Raw genomic sequence first — 18,217 nt, forward strand, 5'->3', positions numbered from 1 at the left:
TCACAGAGAAAATGTTTTAAACCTGATAAGAATATGCCATTATTTACTCTCTGATGACATCTTTTAAAAAAAAATTCTCATTTAACAAACTTCTCTATTTTCCCAAAAATCAAAGACTAAAGCATCATCCATTGTTGTTTGATGCCCCATTACATTTTGCTTCATTTTATTATTTTGACAGCTAATGAATGTAAGTTTGCATTACTAGCCAGCACATAGTACAGTTCCACCATCTATCTTCCCAATATGATTAAGAAATAAGCCAATTCCTCCCTCTCCCTCTGGTTCAGGCTTGGGCAGAGTTTTGTGTGTTTTGTTTGTTTGTTTATTAAATAGCTGGTTGCAATTTATCCTTAAATACTCACCTTAATTCATGTCTTCTAGCTCTTCATCTCCTTCCCCCACCTGAAACTAAGACCCCTTTTTCCCCTAAATATTGGTCAAGTAGCTGCTATAACTAAAAATATAGAAACCAAAATTATACTTGAGTTGTAATAAATTCTAATGTACATCAAGTGAACTATTTTTAAAAAGTTAACTCCTAGGACAGCCAGAGGAAACAAACTAAATACATATGTAAACAGTATGTCTCAGGTAACATTAGGTATAAATGCAGGCATTTTATTTTATTAAAATAGATTCCATTTTTTAAGGTACACATTATGTAATCAATAAATTCTTATTATAGTGTTTCCTCTGGGAGAAGCAAAAACCTTGCTTAAGAAGGGCACTAAGTTAAAATTAGGGAAATCGCATATTAAAATTAATGCATGAGAAGAGTAACAATTCAAAAGCACCAAAGAGCAGGATCAGGGAGCCATTTTAACTAAATTCTCTCCCAGTTCCCAGGGGACCACCTTTGTCATTGACCTCCTTTTAAAGTGCGGACCACTGGGGTACTTGTCACTGGATGCTTCCAGTGTCTCAAGAGCTGGTCCGTCTAGACACCAAAGGAAGATCCTTCTGAAAGAAAATGTTAAAACACGGTAGTGTTCTGAACTTTTTCATGGTAAGACAACACTTGATAATATCAAAGGCCTTCTTTGTAATCAGAGAATATGGATTGGACTTTGAAGACCCGGACTTATTCAATAATGAAAGCAGTGTTGGAAAATATGGCTCCAAGCTACATTAGAAGCTGATTATTCCAACATGTAAATGACTGTGGGCTTTTTCACATGCCTTCCCTCCAACCCCAACCCAAAATCTAGCCCTCTGTTTTGATTAATGACACTCTAGGGACTGATCCAATTATTACACAAATTGTTCTTTTTGACCCCTATATTCAGATATTCAATTGAGACTAACTTCATTTTTGACAGAAATAGAAAAGAACAGAAAACAAGAAGCCACTCAAGAAGTCATTCTCCCCAACTCACACTGATAACTGATAGGGCTCATTCAACTGAAGGCTGAACCAAATTAAATTTTGTTTTTAGAAAATATTTTAACATGTTTACTTGCTGATTAATCAAATGCCAACTTAATCATGAAATTAACCATGAAATTATTCAATATTCCTTAATATTCTTCTAGTCAGGTGAGAGGCTGCAAGAAGCACCCGCCACATTCCCTTTGATTCTCCCATACCATGAAGTTTGTCAAGAGCTGCTGCTGAAACTTGCAAATTGCTTTTCCTTGTGTTTCACTGTATTTGACTCCCAATCTTCTCACTTTGAGAAATTGTGTCGACTTAAGAAAGGGGACCATGACTGAACTTCATTTAATGACAGGAAGAAAGAGGCTGCAGTTAAATTAGAAAGAGGCAGGGGGAATGGGGTCCCTGAAGTATCCCTTCTTCACCCTGGGCGTCCCTCCTAGGAAACCTGACACAACACAGCCCCATGTAGAGAACAATGTTCATCTTCTAGTGCCAATGGCAACAAAGAGGACCAGCATACTTCCCATATTGGCTGCAAAAGGAGGAATACTTGCAATAAAATACTAGCTCCCTCATATTGGATGCCTATATAGTAGGCTTAAATATCAATGCATACTTCACTTTGGATGTTCAAGACAAACAAAATTCATTTATTTGTATATAACCAAACTAGTCTGTTCCTTGAATCTCCACAATATGACTAGCATTAATTCTTGTCCAAAACCCTAGTTTAAATCCTAACCCTAGTCTCTTATGATGAATTTCTAAAATTTTTAAATTTTTTAATTTTAAAAATCCCAAACAGGTATCCATCAACATACAACTATCCTATGTATTTCCTACAGTGGAATATATACCAGCAATCAAAAGGAATAACTGATGTATGCAGCAACATTGAAGAATCTCACAAACTATGCTAAGTTAAAGAAGCCACACACAAAAGACAAAATACTATATGATATAATTTATATGAAATTCTAGTATAGGCAAAATTAATCTATGGTGGAAAATTTAAGAATAGCAATTGCCTTGGGTGGTGGCAGGGATTGACTGGTAAGGATATAAAGGAACTTCCTGGGGTAAGAGTGATGTTCTGTAACTCTATAGGGATTTGGACTGTACAGGGTATATGCATTTGTTGGAATTCAGCCAATGTTACGTTTAAGATTTATGTATTTCATTGTATGTAAATTTTATCAAGAAAAGAGAACTCTAAACACATATGGAACTCCAGTTATTGATATATATGTACACCTTGGGAATATGCCTTTGACTTACTTTTTTTTTTTTTTTTTTGAGACAGGGTCTCACTCTGTCACCCGGGCTGGAAGGTTGCAGTGGTGCAATCTAGACTCACTGCAACGTTTGCTTCCCAGGTTCAAGTGATTGTCCAGCCTCAGCCTCTAGTTAGCTGGAACTACAGGCACGAGCCATCAATGCCTGGCTAAATTTTGTATTTTTTGGAGAGACAGGGTTTTGCCATGTTTCCCAGACTGGCCTGGAACTCCTGATCCTCATGTCTCAGCCTCCCAAAGTGCTGGGATTACAATAGACTTACTTTGAAATGCATCAAAAATATTTCATTTCAATTATTTAAAAATGCATACATTGAGGTTCCATGAGAATAAGGAACTCATTCAAGATGATACTCCCAGTAATAGTAGAGTTGGTATTGGAACTGTTTGACTCCAAACTTGTAATCTATTTCTACTGTGCCACATCAGCATTCACTCAAATATTTAAACCACCCTGGCGTTTACTTGGCTGGGTATCAACATTTTCTGCTATACTGTTATCACATGGTAACATCTGGATTGATGGGTTCTCGTTACTTGCAAATGCTGTACAGTTAAGCCCTCCGTAAATCTGTGAGTTCTGCATCTGTGGATTCGACCAATTGTAGACTGAAAATATTCAGGAAAAAAAAAACTGCACAAAGTTCCAAAAAGCAAACCTTGAATTTGCCATGCACTGAGCACTACATTGAATCCACATGAATGAAGTGAAGTGTAGGCATCATATTAGATATTAAAAGTAATCTTGAGATGATTCAAAGCATACAGGATGATGTGTGTAGATTATATGAAAATATGGTATTATGCCATTTTATATAAGAAAGCTGAGCATCCCCAGATTCTGGTATCTGAGGAGGGGTCCTGGAATGGATCCCGCATGGAAACTGAGGGATGACTGTACCTGCATTAGTCAATCTTTTCTCCCAATTAGATCAAAATTCTAGATCCAGGCTTTATGCACAGTAATACAGTAGTCTTCTTAGCCATGGGGGATATGTTCCAAGATCCCCCCAGTGAATGTCTAAAACCTTGGATACTACAAAGCCCTATATATACTTTCCTTTTCCTATACATGCATGTCTATGATAAAGTTTAATGTACAAATTAGGCACAGTAAGAGATTAACAATAACAACTAATAATCAAATAGAATAATTATGACAACACACTGTAATAAAAGTTATGCAAATGTGGTCTCTCCCTCTCTCTCAAAATATCTTATTGTGAGGTCCTCACCAATTTTTAACTGGTTGAACTTCAGGTAACTAAAACTGTAGAAAGTGAAACCTCAGAAAAGGGGAAACTACTGTGCATTATAACAACTGTTATTTACCTGTTGAAGCATTTAAGACCAGCTATTCATGGAAATATACGTCCTGCCCACTGGGTACTCTCAATTCCACCCAAATGCCACAGAAAACACAGAGCCAAGACTTGACCTGTCCTTTCCCTAAGGAAATCCTCCCTTCATGTTTTCTTAACACTCTGAGCTCTCCTCTTGAGGTCACTGACTCCTCCTTGTTGTTTATGCTATCCATAGGAACTATGCAAAGCTTAGTTACTGGGTAGATATTTGGTAAATTCTTTGTGGAGTGAATGATTGAACCTAATAGATTTTTTACACTTGTTCATTCCCTGCATCTTTACATTTTCACTTCCCATAGACCTATGTATGCATGTGGCTAGTCAAAGGGAAGTAGTTACAGTGAGAAATGGCAGCAAGACTGAAGGGGCTATGTCTTCACATGCAGCTAAGATGCAAGTCCCCTGGTCAGACATAAAACAAACCAAATATCTAACTGTTCTTTTTGTTATGTTGAACGTCCATATGCTTCAACTCAGCTAATTAGCTATGGTGTTTAGAACATTACCTTAATGAGGAAAGGTTCTAGATTTAATCCCTAACTTACCACTATCAGGCTCCTGGCAGACTAATCTCTGCCAAGACAGCCCACTGCTCTCCTACCTGGGAGAGAGAAGATAGGACAATTACCTTAACAAAGAACATATTTTGCATTGCCTCCCATTTAATTTGCTTTTAAGTTTCTGTTTCTCATTCTAGTTCTATTGCCTTCCTCAACAAACTATCCTACCTTCCCATTTTAATTGCAATGCAAAGCTTCCCTCAGGTCTGGGAGTCTAAAGGAAAGCTGACTAATTTCCAATTCCAAGAGCAAACTGATCATGTGGAAAATGCTGGTTTAGAACTGGGTTCTGCCCAACTGCACCACTTGTTTTCTTAGAAACGAGAATTTCCTCCCTTAGAAGCTAGCACATCTAAGCACATAAGCAGGAACAATCCCCAGGTTGGTTGTGACTCGGATGCTCTTAACCCAATCTCTGCTTATCCTCGCTGCAATAGTTAGGAACAGTAAATCTACAGTGAACATAACTGAAAACTGCACTGAAACAGAAACTTACTCGGGATAAATGTTGGAGGACTGGAGTTTCTTCTTTCCTAGATGATATATATTTTTAATTCAGCACAAATTTTGCAAGAATAACACCTCTGCACAGAAACCACAGTGCTCTAATTCACTCATGAGGATGCAAGAGCATTCATAAACAGATCAAAAGATGTTAGTCCAATTTGAATTACTGCATCATATTCACTCCAGGGCCATCTCTATGTGAAGAGAAAGTGACATAAATTTTCTCCTAGGCAAGCTTGCACTGATCCTGCATGGGGAGCTCACTGCATGGAGAGAGGCTGATTGGGAGAGGGCAGGGAAGCAGAGATGGGCATTCAGAGAAGTCCCATTTTGCACATGGAGTAGAAGGGACTCCCCTGAATGTTAGCAAACAAATCTCAAGTGTTTTTGCTCAACAGTGGCAGAATACAAAATTGCATTTATGGATTCATGTATTTGTAGAGTTCACATTCATCCACAAAGAGAAGGGGAGGGAGAAAGAATATGTCACATGTCAAGTAAATTCCACAAAGGAGAAATACACCTCACTGGCTTTTGCTTGCCTGGTTAACAGTCTGAAGTCAGGATTGACACTATATCCAGATAATGCACAACAGGTCTACAAAATGGGTTATTTCCCTAAATAGAGCCAGGTTTTAAATTAATGTAATAATTATAATTATTTATCAGGGCAACCAGCCCACAATATTTCAGCATAGGTTCTTTTCTATTTTCCCTAAGTGCTGGCTGGTCTGAGAAATAAAGAGAGTACAAAGAGAGAAATTTTACAGCTGGGCCTCTGGGGGTGACATCACATGTCGGCAGCTTCTGTGATGCCCACCTGAGCTGCAAAACCAGCAAGTTTTTATTAGGGATTTCAAAAGGGGAGAGGGTGTACAAATAGGGAGTGGGTCACAGAGATCACATGCTTCATAGGGCAATAAAAGATTGCAAGGCAAATGGCAGAGCAAGATCACAAGGCCAGGGAGAAATCAGAATTAATGATGAGGTTCCATGTCCTGCTGGGCACATATTGTCATTGATAAACCTCTTAACAGGAAACAGTGTTCTAGAGCAGACAACCGGTCTGGCTAGAATTTGCCAGGCTGGAATTTCCTAATCCTAGCAAGCCTGAGGGCACTGCAGGAGACCAGGGCGTATTTCATCCCTTATCTTCAACCACATAAGACAGACACTCCCAGAGTGGCCATTTAGATAAGACAGACACTCCCAGAGTGGCCATTTAGAGGCCTCCCCCTGGGAATGCATTCCTTTTCCAAGGTTATTCCTTGCTGGGAAAAGAATGTAGTGATATTTCTCCTATTCCCTTTCTGCAAGAAGAGAAATATGACTCTGTTCTGCTCGGCCCCGCAGGCAGTCAGACCTTAATGGTTATCTCCGTTGTTCCCTGAAAATCACTGTTATCATGTTCTTTTTTAGGATGCCCAGATTTCATATTGTTCAAACACACGTTTTACAAACAATTTGTGCAGTTAACACAATCATCACAGGGTCCTGAGGCAACATACATCCTCAGCTTATGAAGATGACGGGATTAAGAGATTAAAGACAGGCATAGGAAATTATAAGAGTATTGATTGGGGAAGTGATAAATGTCCATGAAATCTTCACAATTTATGTTCAGAGACTGCCATAAAGACAGGCATAAAAAATTATAAAAGTATTAATTTGGGGAACTGATAAATGTCCATGAAATCTTCACAATTTATGTTCTTCTGCCGCGGCTTCAGCCGGTGCCTCTGTTCGGGGTCCCTGACTTCCCACAACAATTATTATTGTGATTAATTTTATTAATACATAGTCAATAGCTAATATCATTTCCCATGTTCAGTCTCATGAGCTTATCCACTCAACTTCAGAGGCTATCCTTGTCAAATGTGTCCTTAAAAAGGTCTTCCAAATAATAAAATTCCACAAATACATTCAGCATTAGGTCTGCTTTTTATTTTCTTGAGTAATCTGAAGCACAAACATTCTCTGATACTGCTCAAAAAGGACTCTGAATTGCCAAGACAGCTAATTTAAAAATAAATCTATTATTTTGGGGATAGATGTTTATAGCTCAGTGTTCAAATCTTGGGAGACCATGAAGATAACAGACGGCTGAATTTATTATTGGCCTCCCATATTTATCTTTATTGGCCACTGTGTTTAGGAATAATGAAAATACTTTAATTTATAGTGAGGATACACCTTAAATTCTAATTAGAGGCAGTTCTCTTCTAGAAAACTAATGTAATAACAACCTGGAGCCTCTTTTCCCCCATTTGATAAAGATTAGTATTTTACAATTTTACCTTGGTGAAAGAAAAATAAAATGTGGTCTGGACCATCAAAATTTCTTCTCTTGGCTAGTCACGGTGTTTCACACTAGTAATCTCAGCACTTTGGTAGGCTGAGGTAGGAGGTTCACTTGAGCTCAGGAGTTCAGGACCAGCCTGAGCAATATGATGAAATTCTGTCTCTACAAAAAATAAAAAAAAAATTATCTGGGTGTGGTGGCAAAGACCTATAGCCCCAGCTACTTGGGAGGCTGAGGTGGGAGGATTGCTTGGACTCAGGAGGTCGAGGTTGCAGTGAGCCGAGATTACACTACTGCACTCCAGCCCGGGTGACAGAGTGAGACTCCGTCTCAAACAAAAAGAAAAACAAACAAAAACACACAAACAAAAAAAGATTTCTTCTCTTAATATGCACCATGCTTTTAAAAGTTTGAATCTAATGTTAGGTATGCCAAATGCAGTTCACTTTGCATTTCATGTAAGCTATATAATTCTCCACAGTTGTAACTGGCTCTTCATCAGATGGTTACAATCCCTAGAACACTTACCAAACAGGCCACATGCTGTCTGTCATACTTCAAGATCTGTTTGGGAGTTTGACTCAGAGAAAATTAAGAATTGAATGAATTGACTGAACTTGATTCTCACTGGCAAACTCATTTTGAATCTGATTCCCATTTTCTACATCTGACACAGTTTTTATTTTTTGTTTTTTTTTTGTATGTTGACACGTGTTTAGTCATTAAAGCTTGCAGAGGTCAAACTAACAGTCACACTGGATCTGAATAATGTCCAAAGCTGCACAGTAAGTAGCTGGTGTTAATCTGTTGCTAACTTTTTTGATGGGGGTGTAAAAGAAAGGCAAGAAAATCTAATTGGCTGTATTTGGGATAAAATTATAGTGTTACATTTTCTGGACAAGAAGGTGGAACAATGGCAAAGAGATGCTTTAAGAACCCACAGTACTGGCCCATCTGGCCACACGGATGCCAACAGCACATTCTTCACTGGGCCTGCTACTTAATTTGCATGCTTCTTGTGACACTTGTTCCATGACATTTCAGAGTAGCTTCTCTTAAAGAAGCAGATATTGTAAACCACAGCACATCCAGAAAAGTCACGCTACCAAATCCTCTTTCAGCCTCAACTCTTGGGGACACAATATGGTCAGTGTAACCTCAGGCCCTGTGCTCCCTAAGTGGCGTAGGTGAAGCTCAGTGGAGACACTCTCACCACTATGAAACTTAGGACAGATCACATTTCCTGAGCCTCAGTTACCTGTAAAATGAATAAATCCTCCTAGTCCTACTTACTTCAGAGAGACGTTATGAGGATGCAATAAGACAAAATAAAAAATGCTATATGTGTTGATACTTGTTTTTATTATGGTTTTAAAGATCCAGGCTATCTGAATTGTAAACCTTTCGGTGCTGATGTGAGAAGGGCAGAAAATTGGCTTCTTGGAAGCACCATCCAATCAAGTTAACACTTTATGAAGGCCCCTACCTGCTTTGTCTCTTTTTGAGAAAGTTCAAGGGGTAAAGCACCTCTCTCCAAGTTTCAGCTAGTAATTGGTTTAGAGAATAATCTATTATACTAGTTGGGATTGGGTAGGTTATGCTGGAGTAACAACCCCAACCTCTCAGTGACTGACGTACTGGATTTCTTATTGACATAAAGTCTGGGCAACTTCGGATCTGAGCAGCAGGGTAGTCACTTTTCTTCCATGGGTAGGGGGGTCTATGTCCTGGTTTCCCAGGACAGTTCAGCTCAAGCTTACTGTCCTGGCAAAATTATTAACAACACCCCTTTCAGTCCAAAAATCGTCCTGATTTGGATGATAAAGATTATAATCTTCCTATCAATGGAATGACTCAAATATTTAGCCTGCCCCACTCTCTCAATATGAAGTTTTCTCTATGGATAGGAAAAGATAAACTGGAGAATGTAGTATGGATTTTCACTGCCTCATTCGAGAGCTGTCACTTCAGTTTAAGGGCCACTGGCCAGGACTAGTCACGTGGCCCAACTCACTGCTAGAGTAGCCGGTAAACTTAGTCTTCTGAGCGCCCAGGAAAGAGAAGAGAACCAGATATTGGTGCTAATATGCTGTCTTCTATGTGTGCCTTGTGAGGACTGAAGATATATATGGGACTACTACTCAGTGACTGGCTGCCCAGCCTCGCTAACTTTTCAATTGTGTCCAGGTGACTCAGGGCCGAAATTCAAGTAGGGCAAGTAAGTGTTGCTCTTGGTGGCCTTTTCCCATTGGGTGTTACTTTTTTCCTCCATTGGTTGACTGAGCTGTCACTATTGAAGCTCTTCTCTCACCTCCCAGCTAGATATTGATTGTCACTCTCCTTTCCCTCATGCCAAATTGATCGCCAGCCTACACGATTAGTTTCCCTGGGATCTCTGAATTGTCCACAAATGCATTCCCTCTGGTCCAGAAATCTTCAAACAGATACCTTCAAAGTCTGTTTTTTTTTTGAAAAATACACTATCAAGCCTTCAGTAAGACAGTTAATAGACATGATTTTGATGCAGGCTATTTTATGGCAAACATCTATAAACATGGAAAAGCAGCCTGTACTTGCAAAAAACTTTATAACCTTCCAAGATTCACTGGCAAGGAAAATGGAAGAGGTGACTTCTGTTCTGGTTTCTTGGTGGTGTTGGTAAAAGGATACTTCTAATGTTTCATTACTTTTACCCAATATTTATTGTTTAAAATACGCAACTCAAGACACCTCAATAAGTAGCATGCTTGATCTTTAGGAACACTGGAGTACGAAAGTCTGTCTAGATATTTAATAGGTCAAACTAAAAACTGGGGGAAAAAACGTCAATTTAAAAGGCTGCCTCTATGTTAGATTGAAAACAAAACAAAACAAAACAAAAATGAACCCTGAGAGTAATATGATTTACACTGGGATCTCATCAGTGTGGATTTTGCCAATCATCAAAGTCATCTGGTACTCGGATAGAAATTTTTCTGCCAGCAGCTATGAGAAAAATGAGATTCCTTCCCTTCTCCCCTTGCCTATCCAAACATCATGCATTCTCCAGGTTTCAGCTTAAGTCCCATCTCCTGTATTCCTGATAACTGTGGCCCACTGGAGTGTCTCCTTAGTCCTGAAATATGTTTTCCCTGGAACATTTGCAGGAAGTCACTGAGGACTCTTGTTAAAAGTCTAGATTCCTAGGTCCACTTGAGACCTAGTAAGTCCAAATCTCTGAGAGCAGAGGCCAGGAATCTGTGTTTTAAATAAGAATATTCTTGGACATGAACTATGAGAAACTCCATTGTAATGTCCTCCTAACTACTCATAGACTACCCTGGCATGGTTACATACAAACAAAACAATTTCATGTATGGGTTTCTTAGTTCAACAACTATTTTATAAGCTCATTAGGGACTCCTATGCGTATCTCAAGTTTTTTTCCTACTACCTACATCACACAGTAGGTTAACCGTTTATCTTGTGCAGATGGAAATTCCCTAAATTATGGAGCTATATATTGATTTACCTCATTTGAGGCATATTAGATGCTGAAAAATAAAAGGAAAAGATGAATCTAATTTTACTTCCAATGGTGGAAAGCTTAAAAATAACACCTTACGTAATGTGAATGATTGCTTCCTAATGTATTCATTCATTCATGTATCCCCTCATCCATTTATCTGTTCCTCTCTTTGATAATCATCTGTCGAATGCCTATGATATGCTTTGTGTTGTAACAAGTAACTTGAATGAAGAAAAACTGCCAACTGTAGGAGACAGGCAGACCAACAATGACCCCACAATGTATTAAGAGCCAGAAGAGGATGCCAGGGGCATGAAGAGAGTTGAGCATCAATGGAGGCTCCCTGGAGATGCTGATGTACTGAAGTTTTGAAAAATGAATTGGACTTCGCTTGATGGAAAGGGAATTTTCAAACATAACTAATGATCTTATTTGCAAATTTTAACTTGCTTATTATGATTTTCTTCATAAGAAATATGCTTTAAGTATGTGTAAAATAGTCTCTCTCTACTGAAAGTAAGAGCACTTCATTTTAGTTTGGTATACATGCTGGCATTTTAATCAAACACAAAGCATTATAGATCACTGTCAGCACACCTACTTAAGTTTCTCCCAATGGAATTACATGCATTTAAAGTTATGTTCACTGCTACATACATCCTACATCTCAAACAATATCAACCAGGCTTCAAGATAATGCTCCTCCAATGTGTACATATGTATTTTGCAGCCCCTATCTCATTTTAATCCATGTATTTGTGCATGTATTCCCAACATTTTTGGATGCTCAGGTTTCCTTTGGTGTTTGGAATATGTTCTTCTTGACCTTGGATGTCTATAAGGAAATAAAGAATAACCACATCAGAATATCTGTTGCTAAGAAAGAACTGCTATGATAAAGCCAATACCAATAACCGCAACTTTCCCCAACCAAAAGGTTGACATGAAACAAAAGTCAAGAGTCTTCAAGTATTTTTTATCATGGAATACAAGCTTTTATACAGCATTTTTATTGTACATTCCTGATGAATGAAAAGGATTTTGGAAATACAGTAACTTTAGGCCAAAATAGTGTCCATTTATTCTTAAATTGTCAATGGTACAAAAAAGAAAAAAGCAAGGATACTTGAGTGGAAAGGGCAGAGAATCTATATACTGAAACTAATTAAAAAAATTTTCTTTGATATTTAAAAGCAATAGAAAAAGAAACACAATTCTCAGATAATAGTATAAAATAAAAAATAAGGAAAACTAAGCATTGATAAACACCAAATTCCCAAGTGATAGGATTTTTAAGATATAAAGAATGAGTGATAATATACTACGTTGATTAAGCTGCTAGAGAATACCATGACACTATGCACAGATACACACATTATTTTCTATCTTAAAGCTGTGCTGCGGGATTTTTAGATCCAGGATTATAAGTTTTTCCCCCATATCTCTACACAAACATGAGAAACTGTGCAGACCTTTGTTTTCTTTCCATCCACAGAGTTTTACTGTAATATTGATAAAGACAATAGTACCTACGCTATACAGATGTTAAAAATCAAGTAATAAGCAAGATAACCTGATTCCAGTTATCATTGCCTCCCTCAAAACAAAGGACTGTGCTGAAAGAAGAGCAGATTTAATTGTAAAGTGCAAAGACTTGCCCCAGATTGGAAAAGAGAGGGAAAGGGCCTGTTCTGCAGCAACCAGTTAGAACATGGTCCCCTAGGACTTAATTATCTATATCTTGTTAGGCTATAATAGGGGCTCTAAAATGGTATTGCAGGTTTTCTGCAACCAAGAAACTGATTAGTGAAGTTGAGTAAATCAAATGTCGACGTTCTTCTTATGAGTGAACATGGACAGCAACCCCAGCCTTCAATAGAGAGCCTTCATTATCACACAGCAGTTAATAAGCGTGGCTATTTGAAGCACATCAATACAGAAGAGGGAGCTTGTATCCACGTCAACTGGCAGTGTGTCTGGTGTTGCTCATTTCCTGATTTTCAGTTTGGACAGAAGGGATGATTATCATTCTGTGAACCACGTTGCTGCTCTCCTTGCTTTGACACCATACTCTTCAGGGGAATTCAATATGTTCCTGATTATCTCAATTGCAAAGCCAATTAGAATATTTACAGATACGGAGGCCCCTGAGCCCTCTTTTGCATGACTATTGCTGGACCCCTTGTTTCCATTCTCTCTTGTCTCTTCTGGACCTCTGCTTTCATCCTGCCCTCTTCATAGCTGTTTTTATCTCTCCACCAGATCTTCTTTATCAGATGGCAAGCAAGTAAATTTATCCTAATGGATGCCTCCTTTGTCTCCTTTCTCCCATTGCAATCTATTCCTCTTTTCTCCCTTCTCCCCACTACCTGTTACAAAAAGGAATTTATATGTTCTGCTTTCACATTTTTCCCCACCAAATTAACCTCAACAATTTACTTCAATCTGACTTTGCCCTGATCACTATACTCAGAGTGGTTTACTGTGTTTATTTATTTTTTTTTTTTTTTGAGATGGAGTCTTGCTCTGTCACCCAGGCTGGAGTGCAGTGGCGTGATCTCGGCTCACTGCAAGCTCCGCCTCCCAGGTTCACGCCATTCTCCTGCCTCAGCCTCCCCGGCAGCTGGGACTACAGGCGCACGCTGCCATGCCCGGCTAATTTTTTTGTATTTTTAGTAGGGACTGGGTTTCACCATGTTAGCCAGGATGGTCTCGATCTCCTGACCTCATGATCTGCCCGCCTCAGCCTCCCAAAGTGCTGGGATTGCAGGCGTGTCAGAGTGGTTTCTTATCATCAGTGGGCCTGAAGTCTTCCCCTTCAATGTTTTTTTCTGAAACTTTCTGGTTATGTATGTGCCTGCACTGGCCACCCCTTCCCTCCTGAAGTTTTGTTCTCCCTTGCCTTCATGAATGCCTTCTCCACAGTCTTCTCCTTCCTATCTCAGTTCCTACTTCCCTCTTCCATCAGCTACAGATGGCCACACCCCTGTTTAGGATCTCAGTCTTGTTTGCCCTATCTGCTCATTCTGTCTCTCAAATCATTTACTGCCCCCTTTCCTTCAGATTTCCAAACCTACATCTCCAAGCCTACACCTGGCTGTCCCATCACCTACTGGGCATGCTCAACATGGGCCCCACCAGCACCTTGCTCTCAGCACATCTACAGGTGCCAGTCACCATATCTCACCTAGGCTCTGCCTTCTCTTGTATTCCTTATGAAATCTGGTACTGTCTGCCAGTCCTGGGCAGCATTCCCACCCCTTCTTATGCTTTCCCTGGTGGTTCAGGAGCATAAAGCCTGGGAACTGAATTTTCTCAGACTTCACTGTCAACATTCAGGAATTGTTAATAAGGAGCACTGGCAGGGTTTTGAAAGCTGAAAACAGGTGACATTTTTCTTCCTCTGCCAACAGTGGTGGGATTAATGTGTGCTCTGGCAACATTAGGTTTTGGCACAGCTGGCTGGACTCTGCACCCTCCTTTTTGTTAGCAGGCTACAGGGCTGCTGGGCTGCTGTGACACTCACAAAAGCTCCACACATTTTCCACCTTTGGTAGTATATTAGTCCGTTTTCACACTGCTGATAAAGACATACCTGAGACTGGGCAATTTAAAAAAGATGGACATTTATTGAACTTACAGTTCCACATGGCTGGGGAGACCTCACGATCATGGTGGAAAGTGAAAGGCACGTTTCACATGAATGGCAGCAGGCAAAGGGAGAGAGCTTGTGCAGGGAAATTCCCATTTTTAAAACCGCGAGATCTCATGAGACTCATTAACCATCATCAGAACAGCGCAGGAAAGACCTGCCTCCATAATTCAATTACTTCCCACCTGGTTCCTCCTATGACACATGGGAATTGTGAGAGTTACAATTCAAGATGAGATTTGAGTGGGGATACAGCCAAACCATATCAGGTAGCATCAGCAAGCTCCTAATTCAGGGTCCACACCTCAGCCTGAACTTGACAGCCATTAGAGGCCCTCTGGACTTTTGCTCCTTGAACCCTTTTTTTGTTGTGTGTGTAGGCACCTACATCCTGGTTTACATTCTTCTGTGTTGGAAGTGTCTTCACAGGTCTCTACTTTCCTGACTGACAATGATACCACCCCAGTCACAGGATGAATGGCCTGGAGCATCTTTTCGACGGCTTTCTCTTTCCCATCAAAATCCCAACTCTTCCCAAGCACTGCCAATTCCTTCCATTCAACTGCTTCCTCTTTCCTTGACCAATGCCTCTATTTCCTGTCCTTGAACTGTTCTTAAAGTCTTCTAACCTGTTTCCCTGACTAGTCAGTCACTCCATCATCCTCACCCAATAGCAGCAGGTCAATCTACTTCAAACAACAATTTTTATCATTTCAATTATTTGATTGAAAACCTTCCATGGACCCATCCTTAGTGTCCACAAGACAAAGACTGAACCACATAGCAAGGCATTTGAAATACATACTTATTCCTATGCCCTTATGTCCCCCTGTTCTTCCTCATGTACTATGTGTGCAGATAGCCATGGCTACTTGGGATTCATTCTTATAATATATGCCTTTGCTTTCCTGCCTCCAGACCTGCTTCTCATTTTCCTTCCTAGAATGTGACTCCCGTCCACCACTAGTGAAGCTATTCAAATTCAGCAAGAATTAGTCCAAAAGCCACTAGAAATCTCCATATCCAAATGGATTCCTGCTGCATTTTAAAACCTAACCTATATGATTCATCACATTCTCAGTTTTGCATCTCAACAGGTATGTTGTCCCTTGTGGCACAATACAGGTATCACTTAACTTTTAGTTGAGTTATACTGTCTATGCTGGGCTTGACTTTTTGGTTTATCAAACTTGGAACACCAGGAAAACATTAGATCAAGTTCACTTACCATGTTTGTGATCCAAACTAAAACTTAACCTTACTGAGATCTGGGTGCTGTGGTCTTACCACAATTTCAGCCTTGCGTTTTCAGTATTAAATGATGTACTCCAGTGAACTGCCCAAGACTCTTTGGCAAATGGCGGTTTTATAGAGACTACTGCTTGAAATTAGCGGATCATGAGATGATAAAGTTTCTCATGTATAATGTTTTCCATTTAAAGACTTTATAATTTATAAGCAAGATCTAAGATTCTAAATGGGTAAATACACACATATTAAGTTGATTCATATAGAATTGCTGATATTTGATCACAAGTGACCGATAAAAATGACAGTTTTATATGGTTCAACCTAATAAACACATTAAAGTAAATTTTGATGCATAGTATTTTTTTTTTCACAGCAGGGCTCACTTTATCTAATAAAGCACAATGAACACATACACTTTACAACAGATAAGCCCGATGGTAAAGGGCTTTAATAATGACAGCAGTAATAATGATTAATATTTATTGAGCACTTACCATATACCAACCATCATGGAAAGAATGCTACATAAATTATCTTTTTTTCTTATCACAACTCAATTTTAATCACCATTTGATACATGAAGAAATGTGCTGCTTAAAGTGGCCAAGTAATTTGTCCAAAGTCATATAGCTACTAATTGGTGGAAGAATTTGAAATAAAGAAGACCTCTTCAAGAGTTGTCATTTTTGACCAGATAAAAGAACTGAACTCTTTTTTTTTTCTCCTGGAGATATTCTGACTTTTCATTTTTTGGTCCCTATACCAGGTGGAAGGATGAAGAATAAATATAACTCATGGAAGAGCTCAAATGCCAACTCTTCCACAAAGCCTTCCTTGATTACAGGGCTCCGATCCCTCTGTTTATTGTACTACTCCACGGTCATGAACATGTCTGAATTTTCCAAATAATGATAAAACTTCATCAAGGCAGTGAGCATGTCGAATGTGCATCATTTCCCGGAGCAAGGAGTGGACATGTTATTTCCATCCAAACACAATCCATTCTTTCACCCACTAATTATTGAGTCTTAACATTGTTGGGTGCAAACAATCCTGAGATACAAGACCCAGTCTCTACTCAAAAGGAACTTACTACTGCTTAATGAGGTGATGAACAAGTGTGTCGACACAATAGCACGCAGTAAGTACCATGAGAGAGGTAGCCAGACTGTGCTGAGAGGAGAGAAGTGGGCCACCTGGAAATGGGAGGGGAGGGGATTTACAGAGAAGGTTTTCCAGAACTGAAACTGTTGTGGTGAAGCCTGGAAAGGTGAGAAGTCCTCGCCAATGGAAGGACTTAAGAAAAGGCTGTCCAACAAGAACAGCAGGTACAAAAGCACAAAAAAGCCTGCAATGCTTGGGTGGCTGTGAGTACTGGCGTGGCTCTAGGACATGAACAAAAAAATTAGAAAGGTGGGAGAGAGAAAAGAATTAGGAAGGAGACATAAAGAAAGAAGGAAGAGAGCAAATTTGCTCTTGAATTTAGCAAAATTCAGATGACAGTAAAAGCAGTAGCCCCATGCTCCACAGTAAAACCAAATAAAATCTGAGCCACTGTCCGGTGGCCAGATCAATGACAATGACCCTGAGGCCCAGCCCTACACACAAAAGAGCTTGGTGTGTGAGAGCACATGGAGTCTGACGATTTATAACAGATTTTGCAAATGGTTGGTAATACAGTCACATGGGCACAAAAAAAGGTGATGAAAATAAAGAAGTTTCTATTTCTACCTGTTTTGATAATAGCAGCTCTTTAGCTGAACAGATGGTGCATTTCACCAAAATCTGATGGAAACAAATCTTTACAGGCCCTCTGTGTTAAGAAATAATTTAGCAGCCTTCCCAAGAGATTTGGAATGTTCTTTGTCTAAATAAATATAATACAAAGAAAATGGTCTTTTGGAATCCTTAATTAAATAGTATTAATGCTATAGAAGAAAGCGTGGTCTGACTGCTATCTAAGATGAATCATAATAAAACAAGAGAAGGTTTTCCAAGTCTGGACAAGTTGCTAGCAACATTCAGTGGAAGGAAGGATTTCATTATGTTTCTTCTAAAAAGTCTGTGTCTTAAAGGTTCAAGAAAGGATTGCTGAGTCTGGCCAATAGAACAGAGCTAATGGCCACAGCCAAGGTGATCAACCTCACCAAGAAGATGTCAGCTTTTCTAACTAAAAAAAATGTATTTTGATGGGGAACTAATAGATGTGGCAATGCAATATTTATGGATTGCCACTCAAATGAAAACACCTTTTAATATGTAATTGAGAGACATAACAAATTTATAATGCCTTCTACATTTCAAAATTTGCATTGAATAATGGTAAAGGGCAAGGAAACTAGCCCATTGTTAACTGATTGACAGGCATTGTGAAATGTGTTCAATATTTATATCCTT

General features: G+C 39.2%; 1 protein-coding gene across 10 annotated transcripts in view; it reads right to left on the reverse strand.

Moving 5' to 3' along the window:
- The window catches only part of NCKAP5 (NCK associated protein 5), a 1,005,982-nt gene that overhangs the window by 326,894 nt on the left and 660,871 nt on the right, over window positions 1-18,217 (reverse strand). Inside the window, exon 1 of one of the 10 annotated variants that reach the window (XM_063630961.1) lies at window positions 7,405-7,787. The exons of the other annotated variants lie outside the window; for them this stretch is intronic. The gene's annotated coding sequence lies outside the window, so the exon portion shown is untranslated. Of the gene's footprint in view, window positions 1-7,404; window positions 7,788-18,217 lie in introns of those variants that run through there. 10 annotated transcript variants of the gene reach the window in all.

This window comes from Symphalangus syndactylus, chromosome 22, assembly GCF_028878055.3.
Source record: "Symphalangus syndactylus isolate Jambi chromosome 22, NHGRI_mSymSyn1-v2.1_pri, whole genome shotgun sequence".
NCBI lineage: Eukaryota > Metazoa > Chordata > Mammalia > Primates > Hylobatidae > Symphalangus > Symphalangus syndactylus.